Raw genomic sequence first — 13,928 nt, 5'->3', positions numbered from 1 at the left:
GCTCAGGGTGGGAGAGCAGGAGATGTCTCGGGGAGAAAAAACTATGTAGCGGTTTTCTCTTTCGCCTCCCCCTCAGCTGTGCCTGCTCCAGTCACAACAGGAATCACTAAAGGTTTAGCTGCCCCAAAAAACATGTGACATTTTAAGATGAAATCATTGTTGATTACAATAACGCCTTTTCCCAGGAGGCCAATTTGCAATTAGGCATATATAACGTATGTTAGATCATGTCACGCATCAAAGAAAGGAGGAGGAGGAGGAGGAGGAGGAGGAGGGAGGGGGGGGGGGGGGGAGTTCTTGTAGATAAAAGTCAGATATTTCTACAGGCATTCCTGCAGAAATTGTTCACACGAGCTGTTTGATTGCATCGCTGTGACAAGTGGTGCGAAAGCATTTGACAAAGTAAGATAATGTTATCTCGCTGTTGGGTTTTTAAAAAAATTCAAAGTATCTTCTCCGTGAGATCAATAAATCACTGCTGGAAAATTACTCTTACAGTGGGAAAAGTGAGGGACCCCTTTCATTTGCATTTTCATTGAGTGTTTTTGTTTTCTTGAAGCATTCGCTGCTCCTTTCCGGAAAGGTCAATGGGAAACAGTTTGGTGTCTACTTTATCTGCATGAGCCAACTCACAAGTTCAGCCGAGTAAGAAATAAGATTATCTTTAGAAGGCAGTGTGAGAATCTGGCCTTTGAATCGTATTCAGTAGAGTATTAATGTCTTAGTGGGTAGAATCAGTCCAAACCGTTATTAGAATAACTGAAGTCTTGAGCGGAATTTTTTTTTCTTTTTTTTTTTTTTTCAATTCACTGAACCCCTCACGTTTTAATGGAAATTGAGTGTCTCACCTTTTTCCGTCAGTTGATCTTAACATTTAATAGATTCTTTTAAGGATATTAATATTTTCCATTATATCTGTGTCGTGGACGAGAGTGATGCATATTTCTCTCAGGCCAAACAACTCATTAATTTCCCAGACACAAACGTTCCTACACCTGAGGTGTGAGATGAGGAAACTCAGGTAACAAAAAAAAAAAAAAAGTCTGAATAACCAACGTAATGCATTGCCTAGCTCTGTGTTTAAATGCCTTCTCTTCATTATGTCCTGGGTCTCGATTGACATTTACTGAAAGCTACACTATTTGATCTTACCATTAAGCCAAATGTCATCGCATGCGCATTATGAAAATTTCAAATTAACAAAGAGGGCTACAGTATTGCAGCGTCAGGGAGACAAAAATAGAGCATTTCAACATAAGTAGCCATTCTTTTAGCTCAAACTGCTGATGACAGTCTCCAGAGAGAGCAGATGCTGTTGCCTTCTGGCTCTGGGCTTCACCGTTCCATTCCAGTAACCGCCTCTGTGCACTCCTTGAGATTTTCTTACTGTAAAACCTGCCGTCTCTCCGGCATATATAGGTGACGCAAAAAAACGCCGATACAATAAGGTGGCTTTTATTCCTGCCTTTTTTTTAAAAAAAGTCAGCGGTTATCTGGGTTAAGTGCCCGGCCTGGGATTGTGTTAATAATAGAGTGTGTATGCCAAGTGTGATGTGCGTTTTTTTTAAGATCGAAGAATCGGATATAAACAATAAACTGGGGAAGATTATATCTTTGTATTCAAAAAGGAAAAAAAAAAAGGGGAGAAAATCGTTTCCTCCTGAAAGTCATACAATCAATCATCGTCATTGCCTTTCAGTGTCCTCCTCTCATACGGTTGACATGGCGCATTGAAGTCCTGTTGGCTCCATCTCATCACATGACAACCCCCGAAATTGTGGTTGTTCACGTAATTGAATTTGCCAGTCTTCCTCTGAGGCCTTTATTCATCGCCCGAGATGAAAACCACGCTTGCCCTCCGTATGTTTACATCAGCACCTGAATGGCGTGGACATCATAATTTGGTCATGTTCCTGTAGCAGCCGTATGTCGTACGTCAGGAATGCACACACCAGATCGTTCATGCGAAGGGTGTCTTTTCTTTTTTTAATGCTATAGTTGATGCCGGATTGTATGAATGCATCCTCTTATCTTTTACTGAGCGCCTGCCAAATACCAAAAAAAACAACAACTAGTCAGAACATGGGTGTAACACAGAGCCGTGATTCAGGATGAAACCAGTGAGAGACGCGTCAAACCTCCGCCGGCCTCCTCTGCAGACTTGAAGGGATTCGGCAGAAATCCCGGTCTAACCTGACAAGGTCAGAGTGTCTCATGCAACCCTTTTGTGGAAAGCACTCAGCACAACAAATGAACCCCAAAATGGTTTGAAACCTGCTGTTTGCACTCTAAAGGGCGGCTCACTTGGGTTGACTGTGGACACCCCCACGCCGACGCTCTCCAAACCCAGAAGAGTATATTTGTTCTGGGCTGGCTGAATATGACTCAAACAGCTGGAGAAACCTCACCGGCAGAGGTCAGCTTTTCTATAAGTGATAATGTTATTTCTGTCATCTGATGGTTGGGTGGTCAAAAATTGATAGATGGTATTAGGCAACTCTGCTGCAGATGAGAAGGACGGCCTGTGTTTTATGACTGTGAAGACGAGTAAAGTCAAAGAGCAGCTTGTATTTAAACCTTGAATTTAAATGTATTTTTTAATCCATTTCTTTACTCAGTTTTCACTTGTGTACTTGGTTGGTCCAAACTGTAAATACCACCGAGACCAAAGTTTTTGTATTTTTCTGCAGTACTAGCGCCTCCTATATTTGTGTTCTTCAGGAGGAGCAGTCTATTTCCATTTCATTAACACACTCGAACTCAAGAAATGTCACTTTGACAATGGAAAGAACACGAATAACCCAAAGATCAAGCCTTACTTTACACAATCTAACAGTACGTTGTGTGCTTCACTCTATATTCTTTTGATAAGGATGGTATAATGGGTATAATGTTCTTTTATAATAGCAATATTTACCGGCCGCGCAACAGCGTGTGAGTCTGTGTGTGTGTGTGTGTGTGTGTGTGTGTGTGTGTGTGTGTGTGTGTGTGTGTGTGTGTGTGTGTGTGTGTGTGTGTGTGTGTGTGTGTGTGAGTCCTCTTGACAGACTGCGGTCCAGAAGACACGCACTGCAGCAGGAACCAGTGTACTTCCCCAGGTGTTTTATATTTCAGTCTGTGCACAGGTTTTGTCTTTGCGATAGCGTCACAACCGTTGCGAGATGCAGTCACGGAAAATGTACAGCTCTTCAGTTGAGATCAAAAGGAATGCAGAGCGTGAAGATGGGTGTGGTCCAAGCAAGGATGGGCCGTAATAGGGGGTAGGAAGCGAGGAAGCTGCCCTTGAGCAGTTAAAGAAGCTAGTGGCCATTTTTTATGTTTTAATGCAGTTAGTCATTTTGCTTATTTGCTTTCTTACCAACAGTTAGTAGAGATGATTGATACCCTTCTTATATCTGGACTGTATGAAGATATGGTCTGTAGCTGGTTAGCTTAGCTTAGCACAAAGACTGGAAATACTTCTAGTATTTATGCTAAGCTAAGCTAAGCTAAGCGTCCCCTGGCTCTTGCTTTATATTTAACCGACGTATACGAGAGCGGTATCGATCTTCTCGCGTGACCCTCGACAAAAAAATGAAGGATATTTCTAGAATACGACTTGGGCCAAAAGTGAGAGAAACATCCTGACTTCATGTAAATGTGGAGACAAATCGACGCTTTCTTGCGCAGGAAGAGAAAAAAGAACGTGTCTAGAATACATGAAAGATCCGCCACGAAGCGAGGCGCAGACTGCGCAACAAGATTAGAAGATGGTCGAAGTGAAAGAATTACTGGAAGTCTTTTTTTTTTTTTTCGAATATTTTCACGTGGCGTTCAACTTCATTTCACCATTACTGTGCTCACTAGTTCCCTCCACCTTCACAGGCATAATAGGAAAATAGCTAATATAAAAACTGAAATTGTATTCTTTCCTCTGTAAAGAGAGATGATTGCATATCAAGTTGGCTGGTTGAAGTACCTACTGTGTATGACTCCTGTGTGGTGGGAAAGGAAGCATTTTTCTTCCAACCAATGGAAGAGTGAGTCAGGTTTATGACTATGGGGAGCAGAGGGTGGCCTTTATTTCCCTGAGAAGAGTCATTGTTATTGCCCTGCAAATTTATGGCTTGCTTCTGGAGAGAGCCTACCAGCAGAGTGCCTGTCATTTCTCTTACTATCTTATGCATTATTGATAAGTCTATGGTCCTATCATCTATTGTGTGCTATTGCCATAACTCAGCAGCAGAAAACAACATATACAGTATACTGTAGATGTATAGAGTGAGTCTCTCTTTTGTTCCCTCTACTGTATTTTACACCACTTTTTTTACGAGGACTTTCACCTGTTAAACAGAAGTTACGACGATACCAAGCGTGCCACCGACAACGCTGACCCCTCCTTAAAGGAGCTGCATTTTAACATAGTGAACATTAATATAGCAGCAAACTACTATTTGCTATCTAAAGATAAAGAGTAATGTCTACGTGTGTGTGTGTGTGTGTGTGTGTGTGTGTGTGTGTGTGTGTGTGTGTGTGTGTGTGTGTTGTTGTTGTTATCAGACCTTCACCTCGCTTCTGTTGACATAACCGGGCCGGCTGTGCGTGCTTTTAGCACACGTGAGCGCGCCCCACTCGTTAGCTCGCCGCCGCTGCTTTGCACCGCTCTCATACGGCTGATACAGCCGATAACGACGCCCCGACTGAAAGCGCTTTATGGCGAATCCTAGCACCCCAAGGTAAACATTGTTAGCTCTGTCAGCACTTTTTTGTCATAGATTGCATTTTCTTTTTTTTTTTTTTTTTTACGTTTTTTAGCACCGTTAGCCGTGAGCCGCTTGGCTTACCGTCACCATGTTGAGAGCCGTTGAGAGGCAATCAAAACTGATCCCAATCTCGGGTCTTTGCACGTTTAAAGACAATATCAAGACTCTTGTTTTATAATACAAATGTATATATTTTTTTTTTTTGCATTTAAGACTGGACTCAAACGGAGGACAGATTTAACACACACACACATACTTTAAATAACAATTCCCTTGCATAAGTGTCATGTGCAAAAAAAAAAAAAATGTAAATAAATGATAATGATTGGATAATCAAATTAAAGTCAGTTTACACGGTTTGACGCTTGGGTTCAGATGAAGGTTGATGCAGATGATGGCTTGAAACAGAATAGACGTGGGCTGTAATGAGCGTTGCTAATCCACAACAAGAAGCAGCTCTGGATCAGACACAAAGGGACCTGAGTGGTCTCTCGTTTTCATAATGCAGGTGAACTCGTCTAGAAAAACTGGAAAAAAAGTTATAATACACAGCACCTCTTTGAATTATTCAAACAGAAATGTATTTATTTATTGACGATAGCCACCGACTACGATGTGGCGCCGTGTGCAAAAAAGGGTAATGTGTCGCGTGGCAATAGCCAGAATATCTGATTTAATCGCGACTGTCCGCTTCAATTAACGCGTCCTGATAAATGGTCGCTATTAGCTGTATACTCAGCAGTTACATGGGGAGATAATTGGATCATCACGCTGTTAAAAGATAATAAGGATCAGCATCTTGCACAAAGGATGCCCTCCTTTTGACTCTGTCCTTCACCTGGCCGTGAATGCTGCTCAAAGAGAAGGCAAAAACAAAAAAACAAAACAAAAAAAAAGAGCACCTGGGCTCAGACATCTTTCATTATCCTTCATCAAAACCGCCGGTAAATCTGCCATCTTTAGACATGTGGACGCACAGAATTTGTAGCTGTTTCTTCAGGCTACAACAAGTGCAACCACACACACACACACACACACACACACACACACACACACACACGCACTCGTACATCAAAATCACTGCACGGTACTAAACAAGTTAATCAGCGATGTTTTATTTGGCACCTCCCACATGTGCTACCTCTTTCTCTCTTCCTCTTCCCTGCAAAGCTCCTCTCACTGAAGGACCCTTCAGAACAGCAGCAATCATCCTATTTAGACAGCTGAGAGAGCTGCTTTTGGAAACATGGTATTGTATAATGCTCGCAATCATGCTCTTCACTCTGCGATGATGAGGTTAATTTCGGTCTTTTGTGTACATTTTGCTCATTTGGTTGTTTTATATAAGCAGTTTAATTCAAACTGCAAAGATCACATTGAACTTGTTTTTTGATTTGAGTTCCAAAGCGTGCTGTAAGAATCCTTCTTACGCATCATACACGCCATATTTTATTTGATTTAATAGTAAAATCATGTTTGGTTGACATATTTGAAAACTGTTTATGTTGCTGTGCATCTGGAGCTGCAACAGTGAAGGAGGATAAAGACTTTACAAATTTGTTTATTAGCTTCCCACTTTCTGAAGCTCAGCCGATCCATCACCACCGAACGACCTTATGAATACATTACAATACATTAAAGCTGATTGGCTGCGCAGGAGTCAGTTTGTGAGTTATGGGGTTTGTCACTCTGTTGCGTTAGCTGTTAACTCTTCGTCATTAAAAAGATAGATATTGCTGCAACTGCTTTGCTAAAATGTCTGAAAATCATGTCAAATATTTCTTTTGAGGTGTAATTTTCCGCATATTCTAATTCTTACTTTAGGCTTCAATGGAGCCTATCTATGTATTGCAGAACTAACACATACTTGACTGAAAGGTTGATCATTCATTAGGGTTGCCTGGCAGGAACAGGAATGATCGGACAGGTTTTAGGGGAGGAAAAACAAACGATACAACTGTTGAAATAATGTGGAAAATATGCATATAGGTTATTAAATGAACCAAAAGCAGCAACGATCTCTAATCATTACTGTTAACCGAGAGCGTTAGAAACCCAAACTGCTGCATTTGAGCTGCCGCTGAATGCAGTTCCTGGCAAAAGAAGATCCAGTATCAGGAAAATATTCAGTAACGCTTAAGCCTTAGATCCACACAAACTGGGATATTTTGACATTTGGTTGTCAGTTAAAGGGTCCAATAGACCTCAGATAACATCGCCGCTGAACGGCAGCCATGAGGACTGCGTTTTATTATACCTTCCACATTTCGAGCGTCCGCTCTACAACAACACATACGAGCATCGACAGGCGGACATGTTCATCAGGGCTTATTTGCAACAAATCATTGTTGCAAAAATAAAAGTTTCTTTTTTTTCCTCATCTCACCGCTGTGGTTCACGTTTGGTTAGGTTTCCGTACAAAAGCAGCTTGGTTGGTGTTTGGGGGAAAAAGGTTGTCGTGGTAAAAGAAACCAACATTAACTGTCTTTAGGAAATGTTAAAGCCCAACCTTTTCTTTTCTGTTAACGTGACACAGTTTCCTCCCTTAGTCCTGACTTCAAGAAAAGCATATAATACCAGCCTTATCCTCCACATTCAGACTGTTCTCCCAATAATGTATACATACACACACATATATATATATATATACACATATACTCTAGTGACAAAACCCTCTAGCAGCGGTAGTAATTATGATGGGAGCAAAGGAGGAAGTCGGTTGATGATGTTATAGTGTTGGTGACGATGATGGATGGGTCATCAACGTATTGAACACGGGAGAGCGCTTTCCTGTTTCCAGCCAGCAGTCGACTTTGTTTTAAGAACGCTTACCGTCATTTGATTATTCCAGAACCTTATTCAAGTGTTCATTCCCCTAACGTTTACAAAAGTACTTGTGAATCCACGATCTTTACTTTACATTACGGTCATTTAGGAGACGCTTTTATCCAAAGCGACTTACAATTCAGTATCTGTCTACACACCGCAGACGCAGCTACGGGAGACATTTTGGGGGTTTTAGTGTCTTGCTCAAGGACACATTGACATGAGACTAGCAGAGCAGGAGCCGGGGAATCGAACTACCGACCCTTTGATTGAAAGGCGGCCCTGCTCTCCACTTAGCCACGGATCCTTCCGTGAACCTGAACCAAGATGTGTCTAAACCAACGTCGTCCCATCAGTGATTTCAGTTTATTTTCCACAACAGTGGAATTTTGGAAGGCAAAAAACGTTGAGACAAGAATAACACCAGCCTTGCACTTTTAAGACTCATGAAGAGCAAATCTTCAAATAATTTAGATTTTGGTTCTTTATTTCATTTTCACCTCTAGGCTTTATTTATCCAGTCACCAACACAGCAAGCCTCATTAAGACAGCAGCCATGTGTTTCAATAATCTGGCACAGTAATGTGGATTTTTTTTTTTTTTGTTAACAGAAACTATTAAATCAAACTTTACATTATTTACTGGGTGAAGGACAGGAGGACTCGGTGCTTAACTCTTTCCACTGGGTTAGAGTGGTTTAAATTTAGTAGTTTAGTTTCACTAGTCCTTGAGACAGTTTTTCAAAAAATGACGAAAGAATACTTTTTTTCCCCCCCACCTGTGCAGCTATTGACAACTCCTTTTTTTTTTAAATCTGTTGCGCAACCTCATGAAATGGGGGGGGGGGGAAAGAAAACCTATATTCATCTATAATACGTGCTGCGTACAAATACACCCAGTTTCTATTGTCATTTCCTTCTGAGAGAACCTATAGGCTCTGCTTTAAAGACACTTTATTGGCTTGTCCATATGGTTTATAGGTTTCTAAACGGCTTCACTTCTCTTTAGGAAAAGAATGGGAATTTAATCACACACCTTTGGGGGGGGGGGGGGGGGGGGGTTTAGCGAGGCAGCTGTGACAGTCAACAACGTCGTCATGTCAGCCTCAGACTCAGGAGAGACTGTCCTTGAAACACAAAGAACCCCTGATGACATTGATTCACTTCAGCTACTGTAGCGCTCATTCGCAGTTACAAAGGCCAGTGTGTTCAAACCCCTTTCAGCTCAGACAAGCGACACTAAAATGACTGCGCTCTGGGTATCAAAATAAGCCGTTCATTAATGCATTCCCAGGGAGCGCGACTGTCATCGCTGCTCTTTTGCTCGTCAACAATTTGGTTTCAGAGTAATGATACCCCCTTTTTAATTATTCCAGGTCCTGGGGAAAAAAAAAGAAATGTGCGGATGACACAATTCGGTATATCTCAGCGTTACACGGTTCCTGATGTGTAATTACGCAGATGTTATCAGTGAATCAGGTAGTGAATAAAGGCTCGCGGTTGATTTGTGCCATCATGTTTCATCCTGCTTTTCATTTTCGAGGCAAGGACAAGCCGATACGCCTCAGTTGCTGTTATAATTATTTCTGCTCCTCTCCCCTTTTTTTTTCTCTCTGTGGCCGGTCCTCTCTGTCATGCTCTCGGTCTCAGCCGAGGCCTGGGCGTCGATCCCCGAGGACATGGCGCCGAATGCCTATCTCGGGCGTCTGCATGTGGGGGGGGAGGAATGGGAACAATCTTAGATTCAATACTGTTTTCCAAATCAAAAGCCCGAGGAATTAAATGGAATCTTACAATGTTATCTCAGGTCGAATTGGTCACTCAAGTGTGATAGACTGAAAACACCAGCCACTTACTTTTTTATCATCCACATGCCACAGATTGCATTAGAGACTGCGTGTGTGCACGACGTGTAAATAGTGAAGTGCCTGCGGATAGTTTATGTCACACCAGTCCTTTTTTTTTTTTTTAGCTCTTCAGTCCAAATTGTGTAGCATGTAGCGATGCCATTCAGTGTGGTATTCAAAGGATAGATCATAATACGCGGGACAATCCTCATATTCTTCCCGTAATACGCATACAACAGCACCACCGTCCCCAGCCATGCGAGCTTCAGTGGTTGTCTGTGTTCGCCAGATAAAGAGGAAGAATGGTTCTAATAAGCAGCGGAGAGAGTCTCCGCAACCAGTGTTTCCGCGGCGCACATTTTTGTTCTCACAAAGGCTAAATGTATTTTGAGTGGCAGATTAAGGATATTGGTCAGGGGGTTCTGCATTGTCAACTCTGGGAAAAAAGTGGGGTAAATGTGTGTTCGGATGATAATTCACACATTCACAGGCTCAACGAGGGACAAAGGAAGCCGTAGTGTTCTCGGTTTTGGGGAAATGTGTTTCACAGATTGTTAATTATGGGTAACATAATCTCATTAAGTCCTTTTGCTTTGCGACTCAATTTCTTTTACAAGCATTAGTCATGATTGAGTAGTTTAGGGGTTTAAGTTCCTCCTTTTTTGTTTGAGTTCAAAAAAATGGCCGTCGTCATGAGGGCCGTGTTTTGTCCAATTTGTATTCCTCAAGGATTCCTAATGTCCAGCAGCAGTAACGGCACAGTTTGAGTCTGTAATATCAAACCGTCTTGGTCTGGCAACGACATAAACATTCAAAAAATGCTGTTTATCCGAAGATTATTGAAATTAACGTTTCCATTATGGTTTTAAACTTCGTATAGATCGTCAGTACAATACACCAGTGATGTGAGAAGAGTTCAGATCCTTTACTTAAAGCTATAATCGATATCTTAGAATAAAAATGTATCGAGTGAAATGAGGTCGCTCACTGCTGAACCGACTTCTGAAAACTTCTCCCTTGAGCCAATAAATCCCCCTAAATCCTTCACGCTGTTCCTTTAAGAAAGGCTCATTCCCATTGAACAAAAACACAATTATTCTTATTTTCATGTGTTTATATACTAAAGAAAACATACTTGTTAAAACGATATTCAACTTTAGCCAATAGATACCCCTACAGTTGATGCTACTGCACCTTTAAGGAACACAACTTTACTGTTACTCTCATGTTTTTGAGGCTGTTTTCAGCAAAAATAGTTCTTAAAAAGTGCACACTGCATCAAACAGCAGACAGACACAGGTTTAGGAAGGAGCTGGTGGATAGAGTGGAGCATTTAGCAGCTGAAGAGACATATAATTCCCTCATTAGTTGGTAGAGACCAAAAATAGAGCTGGAATAGAGTTCTTCGTTCAAACGTTTAGAGAAATGTACTTCTATTAAGTATACTTAATATAAAGTATTAAAAAGCAACATATTTCATAATGGCCACTTTAGGAATGTTATATTATTATATCATTGATCCATTAACATGTAAGCATCATTGTAATATTGGTTGCGGTGGAGCTAAGTATATAATAATAATAAATATAATTGTGGGTGATTTAATTCTGGGCGGAAACCAATAAGTTGATCGATCTAATAATGAAACGACAATCACAACTTTCAGCTTCTCTAGTTTCTCGATTTGCTCTTTAGTCTCTAATAATGGATTGTGTTTCAGAAGCTTGTGAAAGAAATCTGGCTTTGAAATGTAACTCGGAACTTCAGCTGCTATATATATAATAAAGTAAAAAGTACATTTCCTCTGAAATTGAATGGCGTAGAAGTATAGATTAGCAGCAAAAAGCTGTATCCGAGAACAGTTCTATTTACATAGTAACCACCACTGTAGAGCAAAGCCTCTGTTTACAAATGCTCATTCAAGGTGAACAGGAACAAGTACAATCAGCTTTCTGGGTGTTTTGTAGACCAGAGATCTTCCTTCCAGGGACGAGACTCTGAAACTGAATCTACACTTCCTCCGTTTCCCTCTACACATTCAGACGTTGACCACGTGTGCTACAGCAAATCACATTTTTCAAAAACATCTGATAAATACGGATGATTTTACGCCACATACATATCAAGGTGACCATGACCAATGTTAGTTGTGGCTGTTTACAAAGAGGATCGATTTTTTTTTTTTTTTTTTTGTGAGAGTAGAGGGTTCTCTGCTCCTTCGTTTTCACCAAATGATCTCAGTAAATCTTGTGCTTCATCAGGGGACAGACAGCCACTCCGGGACCTGGTGTCTCTAGTCTCCGGAAAGGTGAGATTGAGTCCTTGAGAGCTCCGTGGATAGACTGACATGGTAATCGCCCCTCTGTCAACATGCCCCCCCCCCCTTGTGTGTATCTGTGTTAGCTGCCCTGGCTACCGGTGTTTATTTTAGACCAGCGATGTGTCATTAACAGCTCCGTCCACGGGGCTGATGAATAAAACTCTTAAGTCTCTGGTATTTTCATGACGTCGCCTTCCCTCCGAGTGCAAACATTGTGAAGACCGATTAGTGCTGCTGCTGCTGCTGCTGCTGCTGCTGCTGCTGTGGGTAAAGAAGATTAGCGGAGATTATTAACAAACACGCTGGATTAAAATGACAGTATCACTCCCCTCTTTACAGATATCCCAACTTTGCGTTCAACCGCTCGAACCAGCGGCGTTGGTTAAAACAGTGCGTCTCAGCGCGTCGTCGCAAGTCAGGGATTGGATGCAGCGCTGCCTGGATTTAATCGTCCTGGTCCCAATTAAAGTCAGATTTACTGACATCAGTCACAGTTTATCACAGTGATTACGCTCAAGCTGTTCAGTAAGGAGATGATACAGAGTTTATGGGAACTGCCACTAATTGGAGATCTCTCACTTTGTGTCCACTCATCATTTTTTTTTTTTTTTTTTCCAATATTGGAATAGATGACAAAAAATGTGTCACATCTGCATAACCGCGTTTTTCTACCTATATTTGTTAAAAAAGACGGATTTAAATAATGTTGGCATGCTTCGCTAAACTTAAAATATTGTTTGGTTGTGAACTGATTCAATGAAAATACTCTTAATTAAATTTCTCTGCAATGCAATGACTACTGATTATATGTATGCACTTTTACTAGAGCAACATTTTGATTGCGGAACCTTTACTTGTAACTAAATATACATTTGTGACAGTTTTGTGGCAAAACTTAAGCTTTTTTCGTGTGCAACACTGGATCAAAATAACCACTTATTTTATTGAAATGAAATCATCATCGGCAGAGAAGACTACCCTCACATTAGACATGGACTCGCACTGTTTATCTGATTTTCAGATAATGTTAACTTAGGTTATAAATAAATGTATTGATTCCCTTACTTAAGCAATTTTCATCCATCTAAAAAAAAAAAGGAAATCAATATGCACCTTGCAGGGACATGACAATGGATCATTTACGCGTACATCTCTAATAATGACGTCGTTCTTCTCCCGAATGGTTCCGCTGTGCATCTCTTTTTTTCTACTGCAGGTGCTCAAGGTGTGGCACAAAGAGGCTGTGATGGGCTACGAACCTAAACTTTGACCTGTAATGTGTTTGATGGGAGCCGCCAAAGGATGCACATGATGTCTCATCAGATGCTTTCCCTGTGAGAATCCTCGATCGTGCATCGTTAGGTTCTTCACAACATATAATAAGATAAATATATCTAACAGCGCTGTGAAATGCTGAGATATGTGAAGGCCTGGCCTGCAGCTACAGCACGATAAACGCACGTGTGTCACATGCAGAATACGTTTAATGTCACCGAGGTTAAGTAGAACATTTCAGTTCTTCACCTACACATGCAAATGTTATCAAATGCACATTCCAAAGACTTATTTAAAAGTTCGATGCCGAAACATTTCCATAACCTCGTACTGAATTTTTATGACTGTACTAAAGTGAAGCCGCAGTACAGATCCCCATGGCATTGAAACTGTATTTTACTGTAGACTAGAACTTGAAGAGTGAATAAAGATTTCCCTGGAAGAGTTGGGAGTTGAACTTATAGCCAGCAGGAGGGGATTTCAGGAAAGGTATTTCAAGATGCGGTGTGTAGAGACAGACGTTTCATTCTCTCATATTCTAATTGCTTCAGCCTTGGCTACACATTCCTAATATCTGCCAGGCCTTGGGAGGGTCACAACCCAGACTTTAGGAAAGCAATGCTGTGAAAGAACCAAAACCACCAAATGAAGACGCCTTTTAGTTTAATAGGAGAGCTGTGTTGCAGCTTGAGCTATCACACGGTAGAGTCCAGTGCCATCTAGTGGTAAGAAGATGGCGGTAAACAGGAGTAGACCGGCTCTGTGCTGCTGGGATTTCATTCATTTTGCTTTTTATCAGTCCCTCAGGAAAATTACTGTTTTATTCAGCCACTAGAGAAACAAAAGAGGACCCATATTAAGTGATAGTCATTAAGATTAATGCAATGGTTGATTTATGAAAGAAGAGTAACAGTTGACA

This window comes from Cebidichthys violaceus, unplaced genomic scaffold (assembly GCF_023349555.1).
Source record: "Cebidichthys violaceus isolate CVI_PGR_0920_01 unplaced genomic scaffold, fCebVio1.0.p SCAF_110, whole genome shotgun sequence".
Taxonomy (NCBI): Eukaryota; Metazoa; Chordata; class Actinopteri; order Perciformes; family Stichaeidae; genus Cebidichthys; species Cebidichthys violaceus.
Note: the sequence above shows the minus strand (reverse complement) of the source record.